The sequence below is a fragment of the Lygodium microphyllum genome, chromosome 22 (genome assembly GCF_053477565.2).
Source record: "Lygodium microphyllum isolate KBCC chromosome 22, Lygodium_microphyllum_v1.1.10, whole genome shotgun sequence".
Classification (NCBI taxonomy): domain Eukaryota; kingdom Viridiplantae; phylum Streptophyta; class Polypodiopsida; order Schizaeales; family Lygodiaceae; genus Lygodium; species Lygodium microphyllum.
In genome coordinates, this window is record NC_141156.1 from 23,961,213 (window position 1) to 23,975,129 (window position 13,917).

General features: G+C 43.6%; 1 long non-coding RNA gene across 1 annotated transcript; it reads right to left on the reverse strand.

The window, feature by feature from the left end:
* Positions 1-4,951: 4,951 nt before the first annotated feature.
* Positions 4,952-5,276, reverse strand: LOC148016953 (uncharacterized). The gene is made up of 2 exons (XR_015687970.1): positions 5,129-5,276; positions 4,952-5,036 (listed from the first exon to the last, which is right to left on the reverse strand). It is a non-coding gene; the product is annotated as an uncharacterized LOC148016953 (long non-coding RNA).
* Positions 5,277-13,917: the final 8,641 nt, after the last annotated feature.

Consider the following 13,917-nt stretch of genomic DNA (forward strand, 5'->3'; position numbering starts at 1 on the left):
ACAGAAAGAGATTAAGATGTCCTCTATTGAATCCGCAAGGCGGGGAGCAGTGGAGAGGGTCTGTCTCTTTGAGAAATACCTGCCCACTAGCATGCTCATGATACAAGTTCACCTTCTTGTGCATCTTGTGGGCGAAGTGGAGATTGTTGGACCTGTCCATATGCGATGGATGTTCTTCCTGGAGCGCTTCATGAAAACCCTGAAAGGTTTTATGCGACAACGAGCTCGTCCAGAAGGTAGCATGGCGGAAGATTGGTTGGTGTCAGAGGCATTAGTGCATATCTCACAATGGCTACCAACGGTGGAACCAGACAATGAAATGCTATGGACGCTGAAGGACGATGATAGACTGACTAGAGATGTAGTGGTTGGAAATGGGATGGAAAAAAGAATGGATGCCTCAATGGAAGAGAATGTGAATCGCTTTTGTATATTGCACCATGCCTCCATGGAGACGTGGCTCGCCAAGTACCAGATTGCAAGGCAAGATCGAGAGGAAGCGCTAGCTGAATTCCAACGCAGTACGTGTCATCGACCGATTCGATATCCCGAAGGCATGGAGGAGATGCCACGGTTTATGTCAACACGATGGTTGCATGGAGCCTTGATCGCAGCATCCAACGAAGGGACAGAGGTCTCAATGGAGGAGTGGGAGTTCTCGAGGGGATGTAGTCCAAAGGTGATGAGGGGTTTAGAATATGTCGTATCTAAATTTTATATGCGACATCTAATTTGAGTGTTTCAATGTACAGTACAAAATATATAGTGCAGTGTGGTCGCGCGGACGGCATATTCGCGTGGAGCGTATTGACAAAATGTGCTTCACAATGGACTGTGGTGTCATGGCAAGGTTTGAGCAAGAGAGCCGGCGACGAGCAACGGATCCGAACACGGTTGTGGATGAGATGGAGTATTTTGGGAACTTGCAAAGTATTATTACAGTGGATTACCATAGCTTCTCCATGATACTATTCGATGTGCAGTGGTTCAAAGTGGTACTTGGAGGAGCTAGAGCAACAGTTCGACGAGGTCCATCTGGATTTCTCGAAATAGATTCCGAAAAAAAATGGATGGATTTGCGCGACACCTTTGTATTGCCGGCCCATTGTGAACAGGTGCATAGAGTCATTTGCTTGCTAATTGTAATACGACATGGTTTATGTCACAATAGTTTGAACTCGCTTTGTACGTGTTTGTGAACAGGTAATCTTCTATCCAAACCCCCGACAACCTCGATGGTGGTATGTTATACATTCAACTCCTCGAAGTGCGAGATTATATGATCAAAGCGATGTTTCGGGCATAGATGAAGATAATATGCAAATAGAGGGGTCGATATTACAAGGGGTGGAGGCCACCGCAAGCTTGGAGCCCGCATCGGCTAACAATGATAGAAATACAGTAGTCCAAGAATTTTTTGAGAACGAGGCAGACTCGTTCTTTTGTGGTGACATGTCTATCGACCTTCCAGTGTATGCAGAGTTGTGTCAAGAGATTAACATGGGACCATAGAATAATTCATTCTTGGAGAATTGTATTACTCAATTCGTTGTTTAGATCTTTCATAAAGGTAGATAAGATATGCATTTTAAGAGGGATTTTTCAAAAATGATTGATATTACTATGCTTTGTATAGTTTAAATTGATTATTCTAACACCATTTTTAATCTGTGCAGATCACATTTTCAGGATGAGTCGAGGGATGAGCGATGAGGAGTTTCAGGACATGATGGCACGCATGTCTCCAGACCAGCTCGCGAGATTCAAAGAGATGGTAGACCAGGAGCTGTCTCGTTCTTCGTCAGGGCGCTCTTCTAGATCTGCTTCAGCGCGATCAGATGCTTCAGCTTTGAGCAGACGATCTCGACGCTCACGACTTGGGCCAGAGGGAGGGATTACATCGAGATCAGGGGGTGCTACTGTGGAGACACGGATGTGGTGTCTCCGTCTCGTCGTTCAGTTGGAGCTGCATCACCTCTAGGATTTGTCACACCTGTGGGGATGTCTACTCCAGTTACTCCGACTTTTGCACAGCCGTCAGCAGGTGGCACCCCTTTGAGTGGCACTCCGAGAGAGGTTACCCCCATCGATACACCGGATGTACAAGGGTCTCGTGGATATGCCCAGGAGCGTGGACGGAGGTGGGAGAGGACCCATCTTAGGCAGACTCCTAGGGGTTATGGATACCTGGTTGATAGTAGGTCAGGAGCCATCATCATGAATGATGAGGGGAGGAGGGTGATGGCTCGCATGAGAGAGTTGTGCCAACAAGTTTTTCGGCATAACGTCCTGGATCATTGGAAGAACATACCGGAGGGGAGCAAGGACTACATAGTAGCATCCTTGCACGAGGAGTTTCCGGTGCCAACCGCAGTAGATAGATTCTCTAAGGGCTGCATGATGGATTGCATGCGTGCAAACATGTCACATAGACGATCCGACGCACGCAAGGCAATCAAGAGTGGGACTGCAAAGCCCGAGTGGTTAGATGCAGACGACTGGCGTCGACTGAGGGAGTAGGCTACAGATTCGCCAGGACGTTGAAGTCAACAGGAGTGGGAGGCGGCGAGCGCACGACTCGACGCCAGAGTGGTCCATCATCTTGGGAGTGGCAGCCACAGGACATATTTGGAGGACTTTGTAAGTTTCTCTTTTGTTTTGCTTGTTTGTTTTTTTGAAATATTCTTTGTATTGACAATCATGTTTCTAACAGTTAGCATTTTGTTTTCTTTGCAGCACTCCATTACAAATCGCGATCCGCAAGGCCTTGAGACTCGATATGCAGAGAGGCACGGTTTCAGGGCATTGATCGACCGATTGTATAGACGCGGCGACCCTGTAAGTCACTCATCTTTCTTGTCCGTAGTTACCATGAGATATTTGAATGCATTATTGTATGGTGGATTGATATGTTGTTTCTTTTTCTGCAGAATCCGTTCGATGCTCCTTTGCGGCGGGACGAGCTTTCGGGGGACGAGGATTTATAGCTCGCCCTTGGATCCTTGGAGCTCACACACCTTTAGTTTTTAGTCACGTGATCTATGTAGACATTTTCTATGTATTAGTGATATCCTTTCATGATTGTACCAATCGCATTTTATGCGATCATGTATTTATTTCATGTATCAGTTTTATGATTTCAGTATACATTCTTTTTGTTTGCAAGTGCTTTGTATGCAGTAGTGCAGAAACTATTTTGTATGGCTCGCTGCCCTGCCACAAAATATTTTTTCTCCTGTTATTGTCGCTATTTGCGTCGCAAATTTACTGTTCGCGTCACTATTGGCCTCGCTATGTGCGTCGCAAATTTACTAGTTGCGTCACTATATGCATCGCTATATGCATCGCAAATGCGACGCATATAGCGACACCAATAGCGACGTTTCTATGGAGTCATCAATAACGACGCTTTTTGCAACGATGGGGGCAAATTTTGTTGTTTGTATTTTCGTCACTTTAAACGTCAGTATAAGATCTATATCTTGTAGTGTAATATTAGAAATGCATAAGCTTTATGAATCGAAGTGATTATCATTACAAGACCATCCTTTCAATATACTAGTTCTCTTGATCCAAAGTGTAAACTCCCGTATTGTTTTATCTGGATGTGGCACATATCTTTCTATTATTGATTGGTAATCCCTTCCATTATACCCCTCTTCTCTTTCTTCCACTCTACCTCTAAGCAATAGTAGACTTCTCTAGTGGGGAAGTCTTTTCTCTATCATTTTCTTGTGGATATATACATGCCACATCAATAATGAGCTTTTACCTATGGTGATTGGCATCATTGTATTTTTCCATCTATTTGCAAGCCTTTTATTCTTAAGAGTCACGAATCTCTTATATATAGTCTTTATAATCTTCACTAACAAGCCTGGTTTTTTTTACTTGAAGAACATGAAACAATATTTGATTGTGGTGTGCATCATATAACAAAGCTAAGCTATGATCTCCCTGCCACACATATCCATCTTGATGCCATCGTTTCTTTTTACAAAAAATCCCCCAAAAATGGTGGTTGAAAGGTACTTGCTTTCTTTTACATGTCATACTATTCTAGAAGTTGTCTACAGATTTTGGATATTTACAAGAAATAATATCTAAAATATCAAAAATAGACTAAACTTACACAAAAACTCTAGTATTTTTGAACCATCCACACTAGGGACACTAACATTAATGGCTAGTATGGCTTTAGCTCTCTAGATCAATAAGAAAGCCGAATGATGATGCATTCTAGAGTTTTTCACACTGCATACACGTAACAGCATGACATCCACCCCCTCTTAACCTGGACATCCTCTGGCATGTGCCAAAGTCTTATGGATCTGTAATGTCAGAAGAAGTATCCTCTACCATGTCAATGTCTTCATCTTCTACCTCTTCTTCTTCCATATTCTCATGTTCACTCTCAACAAACTCTTGAATGACTTCATACATATCCACTACAAGATATAGACCTTATAGCGACATTTAAAGCGACGAAAATACAAACAACAAAATTTTTCCCCGTCGTCGCAAAAAGCGTCGTTATTGACGACGCCATAGAATCGTCGCTATATGCGTCGCTATGTGCGTCGCAATTATTGCGACGCATATAGCGATGGTTTCAGAGAATTTGCGATGCTCATAGCGACGCCAATAGCGATGCGTGCAGTAAATTTGCGACGCAAATAGCGACGGTAACAGAGAAAAAAAATTTTGTGGCAGGGCAGCAAGCTGCCCTGCCACATATAGCACTGTGTGCTGTATGAGAGCCATACAAAATAGTTTATGCACTGCTGCATACAAAGGGTTTGCAAACAAAAAGAATGTATACTGAAATCATAAAACTGATACATGAAATAAATACATGATATCGCATAAAATGCGATTGGTACAATCATGAAAGGATATCACTAATACATAGAAAATGTCTATATAGATCGGGCGACTAAAAACTAAAGATGTGTGAGCTCTAAGGATCCAAGGGCGAGCTACAAATCCTCGTTCCCCGAAAGCTCGTCCCGCTGCAAAGGAGCATCAAACGGATTCTGCAGAAAAAGAAACAACATATCAATCCACCATACAATAATGCATTCAAATATCTCATGGTAACTAGGGACAAGAAAGATGAGTGACTTACAAGGCCGCCGCGTCTATACAATCGGTCGATCAATGCCTTGAAACCATGCCTCTCTGCATATCGAGTCTCAAGGCCTTGCGGATCGCGATTTGTAACGGAGTGCTGCAAAGAAAACAAAATGCTAACTGTTAGAAACATGATTGTCAGTACAAAGAATATCTCAAAAAAACAAATAAGAAAAACAAAAGAGAAACTTACAAAGTCCTCCAAATATGTCCTGTGGCCGCCACTCCCAAGATGATGTACCGATCCGGCCTCGATTCGTGCCCTCGCCGCCTCCCGCTACTGCTGACTCCAACGTCCTGGTGAATTTCTAGCCTCCTCCCTCAGTCGACGCCAGTCGTCTGCATCTAACCACTCGGGCTTTGGAGCCCCACTCTTGATTGCCTTGCATACGTCGGATCGTCTATGTGACATGTATGCACGCATGCACTCCATCATCCAGCCCGTAGAGAATCTATCCACTGCGGCTGGCACCGGGAACTCCTTGTGCAAGGATGCTACTATGTAGTCCTTGCTCCCCTCCGGTATGTTCCTCCAATGATCCAGGACGTTGTGCCGAAAAACTTGTTGGCACAACTCCCTCATGCGAGCCATCACCCTCCTCCCCTCATCATTCATGATGATGGCTCTTGACCTGCCATCCACTAGGTATCCATAATCCCTACGAGTATGCCTAAGATGGGCCCTCTCCCATCTCCGTCCACGCTCCTGGGCATATCCAGGAGACCCCTGTACATCCGGTGTACCGACGGGGGTACCCTCTCTCGAAGTGCCACTCAAAGGGGTGCCACCAAAGGGGGTGCCACAAAAGGGGGTGCCACCAAAAGGAGTGCCACCAAAAGGCGTGCCATCTGCCGACGGCTGCGAAAAAGCCGGAGTAACTGGAGTGGACGTCCCCACAGGTGTGACAAATCCTGGAGGTGACGCAGCTCCAGGTGAACGATAAGACGGAGACACCGCGTCTGTGTCTCCACAGCAGCACCCCCCTGATCCTCCTGCAGTCGCAGTCCCTCCCTCTGGCCCAAGTCGCGAGCGTCGAGATCGTCTGCTCGAAGCTGAAGCATCCGATCGCGTTGAAGCTGATCTAGCTGAAGTTGATTTAGCAGAGCGCCCTGACGAAGAACGAGACAGCTCCTGATCTGCTATCTCTCTAAATCTCGCGAGCTGATCTAGAGACATGCGTGCCATCATGTTCTGAAACTCCTCATCGCTCATCCCTCGACTCATCCTGAAAATGTCGATACCTGTACAGATAAAAAATGATGTTAGAATAATCAATTTAAACTATAAAAGCACATTAATATAAATCATTTTTGAAAAATCCCTCTCAAAATGCATATCTTATCTACCTTTATGGAAGATCTAAACAACGAATTGAGTAATACAATTCTCCAAGAATGAAGTATTCTATGGTCCCATGTTAATCTCTGACACAACTCTGCATACACTGGAAGGTCGATAGACATGTCACCACAAAAGAACGAGTCTGCCTCGTTCTCAAAAAATTCTATGACTTCTGTATTTCCATCATTGTTAGCCGATGCGGGCTCCAAGCTTGCGGTGGCCTCCACCCCTTGTAATTTCGATCCCTCTATTTGCATATTTTCTTCATCTATGCCTGGAACATCGCTTTGATCATATACTCTCGCACCTCGAGGAGTTGAAGGTATAACATACCACCATCGAGGTTATCGAGGGTTTGGATAGAAGATTATCTGTTCACAAACACTTACAAAGTGACTTCAAACCATTGTGACATAAACCATGTCGTATTACAATTAGCAAGCAAATGACTATTTGTACCTGTTCACAATGGGCCGGCAACACAAAGGTGTCGCGCAAATCCATCCATTTTTTTTCGGAATCTATTTCGAGAAATCCAGATGGACCTCGTCGAACTGTTGCTCCTGCTCCTCCAAGTACCACTTTGAACCACTGCACATCGAATAGTATCATGGAGAAGCTACGGTAATCCACCGTAATAATACTTTGCAAGTTCTCAAAATACTCCATCTCATCCACAACCGTGTTCGGATCCATTGCTCAAACCTTGACATGACACCACAGTCCATTGTGGAGCGCATTTGGTCAATATGCTCCACCCGAAAATGCCGTCCGCGTGACCATGCTGCACTATATATTTTGTACTGCACATTGAAATACTCAAATTAGATGTAGCAAGCAAATTTAGATATGACACATTCTAAACCCCTCATTACCTTTGGACTACATCCCCTCGAGAACTCCCACTCCTCCATTGAGACCTCTGTCCCTTCGCTGGATATCTTATGCCAATCATGGGATTTTAGCCCAGACATTTGGTCATCTTTAGAAAATGCGGACCTGAGAGAACGCATCATACCCATCGGAGTGCGGATAGACTTGATTACTTGCTTCACAATGCGCTCTTCTTTGGTAGACAAAACCTAGTGAGCGCGAGGAAGCTGCACTCCCCCTTCAGCACTCCACTGCGGCCAAAGCGCCTCCATCTTACCTACCTCCTTTAAATCCATTCGTGACCCTATAGTGTCTCTCTTTCCTGTGATGTGGTCCCATAGCAAGCTGCCCACATTTTTGAAAATATTCATGGGATCCAACAAGTGGTTGACCTGTAAGTGGGTCCAATATGGCAACTCGTAGAAAACTGAGAACCGTCGCATTCCATTTGGATGTGATTCCGGGTTTACCATTTTCAGCTCGTACCAGCTTGCAACGTTCATACGTGCTGGAGGTCGTCCAAGAAAACCTTCCTTGAGTTCATGATCCTCCGGCAAGAAAGCGGCGTGTCCTTGATATACCATCTTCTTCATGGTTCGTGGCCTTCGGGAGTCTAACTGTGGCCCACACAATGGACATGCATGATAACCTGAGGTAACGAGACCTGCAAGGCGATCCATGACCTAGTGAATACTTGATTGAATGAAATAAAATATAGATATTACCAGCGAGAACAAAGGTCTGCTCACCTGAGCACTCTTCCAATCTCGGAAAGTCATGCATCGTCCACATGAGAATGGCTCAAATGTTGGCTGACCGCCGACCATCGCGCCTGCTCATATCTTGCACCGTGACCCCTGCTCCCACAAAATCTTAAGCTCATTGACTAATGGACGAAGATACACGTCCATATTTTTTACTTTGTAGCGGCCCGGGACGAGCAAGCTAAGGATAAGATGTCCTTTCTTCATAGAAAGCCATGGAGAAATGTTGTAGTTGACAAGCACTATAGGCCACACACTGTAAGAAGTCGAGCGCAGACCGAATGGGTTCACACCATCCATGGCGAGACCGAGCCCAAGATTCCTTGGCTCTCGCGCAAAGCCTGGGAAGGTAGAGTCAATGTGGCTCCATGCGCGCGAATCTGCTAATATTCGTTGAACTCCATCCGTGGACCTATTCTGCACATGCCACGTTGTCAAGCTTGCCATGGCAGACGTGCGAAACATGGGTTTATGCGGGGGATGAGCGGAAAGTGTCTGAGAACTTTTTGAGGGATGGTCTGCCCTTGCAAGTCCTGTCGATACCTGTGAGCACCACACTTTGGACAGGTCTCCATAGTCTCGTATTCATCTCGAAACAATATGCAGTCGTTGATACATGCATGGATGTTATTATAGTCCATGCCAAGCTTCCGTAAAACATGTCGTGCATTATCACGAGACTCAGGCATGGTGTTTGCAGGTGGCAATATATGATATTTCAATAACCTGAAAAAAATCATAAAACACCTTGAAAAAACACAAATGTTTGCAATAATATTGTTTAAAAAAAAACAATGAAGTCTGTGTGCAAGGTACCTGAATAACTCAGTCACACTCGTATCGCTCCAACCGTATTTTGCTTGCACACTTAAGAGTGCAAGCAATGTCTTCAATCGAGATACTCGGCACCCATCATATAATGGTATGGATGCTTCCTCTCCAAGCGGGTCAGATGTCTCAACATCCATGGGAATCAATGCATCGATCATTGCCTCCATCTCAGACTCCAAGATTGTAGGCAAGTCGAAAAGGTTGTCTGTCTCCTCTGGCATTGACGGTATAGATGGGCCTTGCGAGTGGTCGATTGGCTCCTGCAATCCATCCATCGCACGTCCAGAAACTCTTCTAATTGGCCGCAAAGGGTGCACTCCCCCTTGGGTCGAGACATCACCCCCCTGGATACAAAATTTGCCAATAAGACCCAGTCTTATTGTGTATGGTTTTCAATTAGCTTGAGAGTACAATGCATGAAAAATGCTAACTTCAAATTACCGTTTGCTGAAAATCCGCAATCGCCTGATCAATGATCTCAGATTGAAACTCGCCAAATCGTCGTACGTGTTCTATAGAAAATCGGCATTTTCGTCTAATTGCCAACTTGCATTGAGAGCAAGGACATGGGACACGTTGATTAAGATACGTCTCGCGGTCTTGAACAATAAGACCTTCTTCATTTGCCATCTTATCTACATTACAGCAAACGAGGCTTAAATGGATAGCTTTATGGAGATGTACGTCAAGTTGCAAGATTGCCATAAACCTTGCATTGTATATAGTAGTCGAGAGATTTTTCGATGTTATATCTCGGCCTTGTATCATGCTCAACGATTTGTTTGTCCTGGTAGATAATTATTTGTTAAATCTCGGCTTTGAGTATAAGTAATCCATTTTAAAATTAATGCACGCCATCTATGAAATTTTATAACTATAGTAATAAAATTTATTTCAATCAATTCTACTCATAGTCATAAGACCTGAGAGAAATTATCCTATACTCAATTTAAGGGTTTTTTCTTCTATAACAATAATTTTGGGTTCATTTTAATGAAGTACGTGGCCCATGGCAAAGCACATTGCATACCATTATCAATAAGTCTATTATCTTAAATTTCCTTCCCCTCCCTCTCCCTCTCTTTCTCTCCCTCTCCCTCTCTTTCTCTCTTTCTCTCACACTCTCCCTCTCCCTCTCGTTCTCTTTCTCTCCCTCTCTCATTTCCTTCCCCTCCCCCTCCCTCTCCCTCTCCCTCTCCCTCTCTTTCTCTTTTTCTCCCTCTCCCTCTCTATCTCTCTTTCTCTCTCATTTCCTAAACAAGCAAAAAATAAAGTGATTTAAACATCCTCCAATCAAAAGGGAGAGGGAGAGATACAATGCACTCTCCCTCTCTTTCTCTTTCTATCCCTCTCTCATTTCCTTCCCCTTCCTCTCCCTCTCGCTCTCTTTCTCTCTCATTTCCTCTCCCAAACAAGCAAAAAATAAAGTGATTCAAACGACAAACAAGCAAAAGGGAGAGGGAGAGAGAGAATGCACTCTCCCTCCTTCTCCCTCTCTTTCTCTTTCTCTCCCTCTCTTATTTCCTCCCCCTTCCTCTCCCTCTCCCTCTATTTCTCTTTCTCTTTCTCTTTCTCTTTCTTTCCCTCTCCCTCTCCCTCTCCCTCTCCCCTCTCCCTCTCTTTCTCTCTTACTCTCTCGTTTCCTCTCCTAAACAAGCAAAAAAGAAAGTAATTTAAACATTAAACAAGCAAAAGGGAGAGAGAGAGAGAGAATGCACTCTCCCTCTCTTTCTCTCCCTCTCCCTCTCCCTCTCTTTCTCTCCCTCTCTCTCCCTCTCCCTCTCATTCTCTTTCATTTCCTCTCCTAAACAAGCAAAGGAGAACGATTTAAACCTTCAACAAGCAAAAGAAAGAGAGAGGAGACTCACCAATGAGATATGGCGAGCGTGGGCGGCTTCTCTTTGCAACGAGGGCTCCTCCTCTCCTTCGCGAACAACGGCGGCGGCGGCGGCGGCGGCGGCGGCGGCGGCAGCAAGTCTCTTCCTCTTCTTCTCTCACAAAGCCTTCTCTCTCTCCCTAGCTCTCGCTCTCAAAAGGCGAAAAAATGAAAATGAAAACGGCGCTCTGGTTTCGGCCGCGCTTTTTTTTCCTACGGCGTCGCTATTGGCGTCACTATTTGCGTCGCAAGTTGCGACGCCAATAGCGATGCCGATATCCGCCGTTGCTAATCGGCGTCACTAATTGCCCAATTCCTTGTAGTGATCTAAAGTGTCAACATAAATAACCTCTTTTTTTGTCATGTTTTTAGCATTAATTTCTACAAAAATTTCAGCCACTGTATCAACATCAACCAGCCCTAAAAACATCCTTGAAACACCTTCATTTGTAGCCATCAAACCATATGTCTTTAGCTCTTTTTCAGCCCATTGTACATATTTATTTTTAGCCCTACATATGGCTTAAATATTCTTAAAACTACCAAGACTACATGCTATCCATTCCTGCAATCCAAACACAAACATAGTTTTCCCGTTTCGTGGAGGTATACTTATCTTTCTAGAGGCATAACCATAGCCTCCACTTATAGCAGTGCTGTCTAAAAACCCTTAAGCTCTTGTGCATTAGGTGGCATGGGATTATCCCACAGCCTATCTTGATTGCAGGGATGATTCACATAAACAGTGAGAAACTATATTGTCTTTACTCTGAACACCCGAGCATATTAAGAACCATCATACAATGCTTTTGCTTCCAGCCTTGATTCAGAAATGTAGGATTGCCCCAAAATCACCCTGATAACTACATAAGTCCTGCACAAAAATATGATATTCATCCCTAACATCTCCAATAGTCACAGGTACATTCGAACAAGCCGCATAAAGATTCCTTGATGAATTGTTTGCTACCTGCATACACCATCCCGGATGTACATCAATCGACAAACTTCCATTCTCATACAAGCTATGTGCCATAACATTCATTTCGAAACCATGATCCAAGAGAGCTATGCAAGGAGTCTCTTTTTCTACCACTTTAACAATTGTCTCTATTGTAGCACGAGCCGAATGCATTCGTAAATAATGACTACTTGGAATAAAATGAGCATCTTGTTCTTCATGTACTTATTGTTGGAAATCCCAATTATACATAGCTTTCTCTCTATACTTACTATTGCCCATAAGACCTATTTTAGCCACAAGCTTGCTGTCTACACTCCAATTTAACCCATTTTCAACATTACCCTGATCCAAATCAGTAGTACATGCATCATCATATTCCATCTGAAGTTGTTTCTCTATATCTTTATCAACCTGCATCAATTCTTGCAAAATTTCACCATCAAACTTTCTTTTTCATTTTAGTATATCAATGATTGCATCATGAAATTCACACTCTACTATTCCAAGAACTTTGCCAAGTGTAAATTCCACTCTCTTGCCAATTATGCAATCTTCCAAGACCTTTTTAAGGTTTGCGACAGTCTCAAGATCCGATTGTAACATGTAACCGGCTTGCTTTTCCCTTTTCTTCATAAAACCATGCTTTATCTCACATGTATCTTGCATTTGGATCGCCGATGATACACATTAGAAATTGCTAACACTCCTCCGAACATCAATATACCCTCCATTTTATTTGAGCATCATCTCCCAATCAAAATCTCACAAATCAGTCCATCCACTTCTCTCATAGAATAAGGCATAAAAATAGGTACTAAGAGGAGAGAGAGGGAGAAGAGAGAAAGATTTGATTTTGAGATTTCAAACTAGACAACCAAATTTCACAATATAACAAGCGATGCAAAGCGAAAAAATCGAGGAATTCATTGCCATGATCAAATTGGTTACTTATTTGTAGGCCCCCAATACCTGTTAAGCACAAATCGTCATGGAGAAGAGAATGTGCCATTTTGCAGCCGTCGCCATAAAAAAGATGCTCCCCCATTTGTCAAATTTTGGTGGCCTTTGAGCCCCCTAAAGGCCCAATAGGCCATGCCTTTTAAAATCTTGGTAATTATTTGACCCTTTCTGGCCTCCTGGTACTCCCTGTCCGACGAGCTGATTCATGATCTAAAAAATCCTATGCATTCGACTTGGAGTTCTAAATGGTGGAGAATTTGTATTACTATTCAATCCGATGGTTAGAAAAGTTATGAAAATTTTACAATCACTGCATAGTCAAAATTTGCATTTCGATTGTCCATGGTCACTTAAAGTTGTTGAATCTACGTCTTCCACTTCCATCGAGCTTTAAGTTCTACCTCAAATTTGTATCATTTTGTACCTTTCTATCATGTCCTAGGCATTTCAATTCCTCTCTCATTGGGAACCATGAAATAGAGTGGCTTATCTCGTCGAATCCCTTGAATTGATCTGCATAATCAACAACAATAAAAAGCATCAAGCTACCACAAAACAGAATCCACAACAAAGCACAAGAACCCATCAAAACCTTGTTTTTCCTCTCTGCAACACCGTTTTGCTGCGGTGTATAACTACATGTGAGCTGTCTTCTGATCCCGTATTTAGCAAGATACCTGTCAAAGTAATGAGACATATTCATCTCCTCCATCTGATCTCAAGCATGATATGTAACAACCCAATTCATTTTCAGCATGCTTCTTGAAGTCTTTGAATGCATCAAACACATCATCCTTATGCTTCCAAATATAAGGCCAAGTGTACGTGCTGAAATCATCAATGAATGAGACATAATACCATGCACCGCCAAAAAAAGCATTATGTGAAGGACCCCAGACATCAGAGTGCACCAACTGTAAAGGCCTAGTGCTGTTTTTTACATGTCTCATGAAAGGAAACTGTGCGTGCTTCCCAAACTGACACGCAAGGCATACATGACCAAAATCGTTATACTTGAATTCAGTTTCAGCTTTTGTACATTGACATGTCCAATCCACTTGTGCCAAATCTCTACATCCCGAATGGCACTCTCATCATGAGCAAACATGGCTGCCTGAAGTCCCAGAATGGTCACATCCAATGTAAACATCCTGCCATCCCTTCTGCCCTTGGC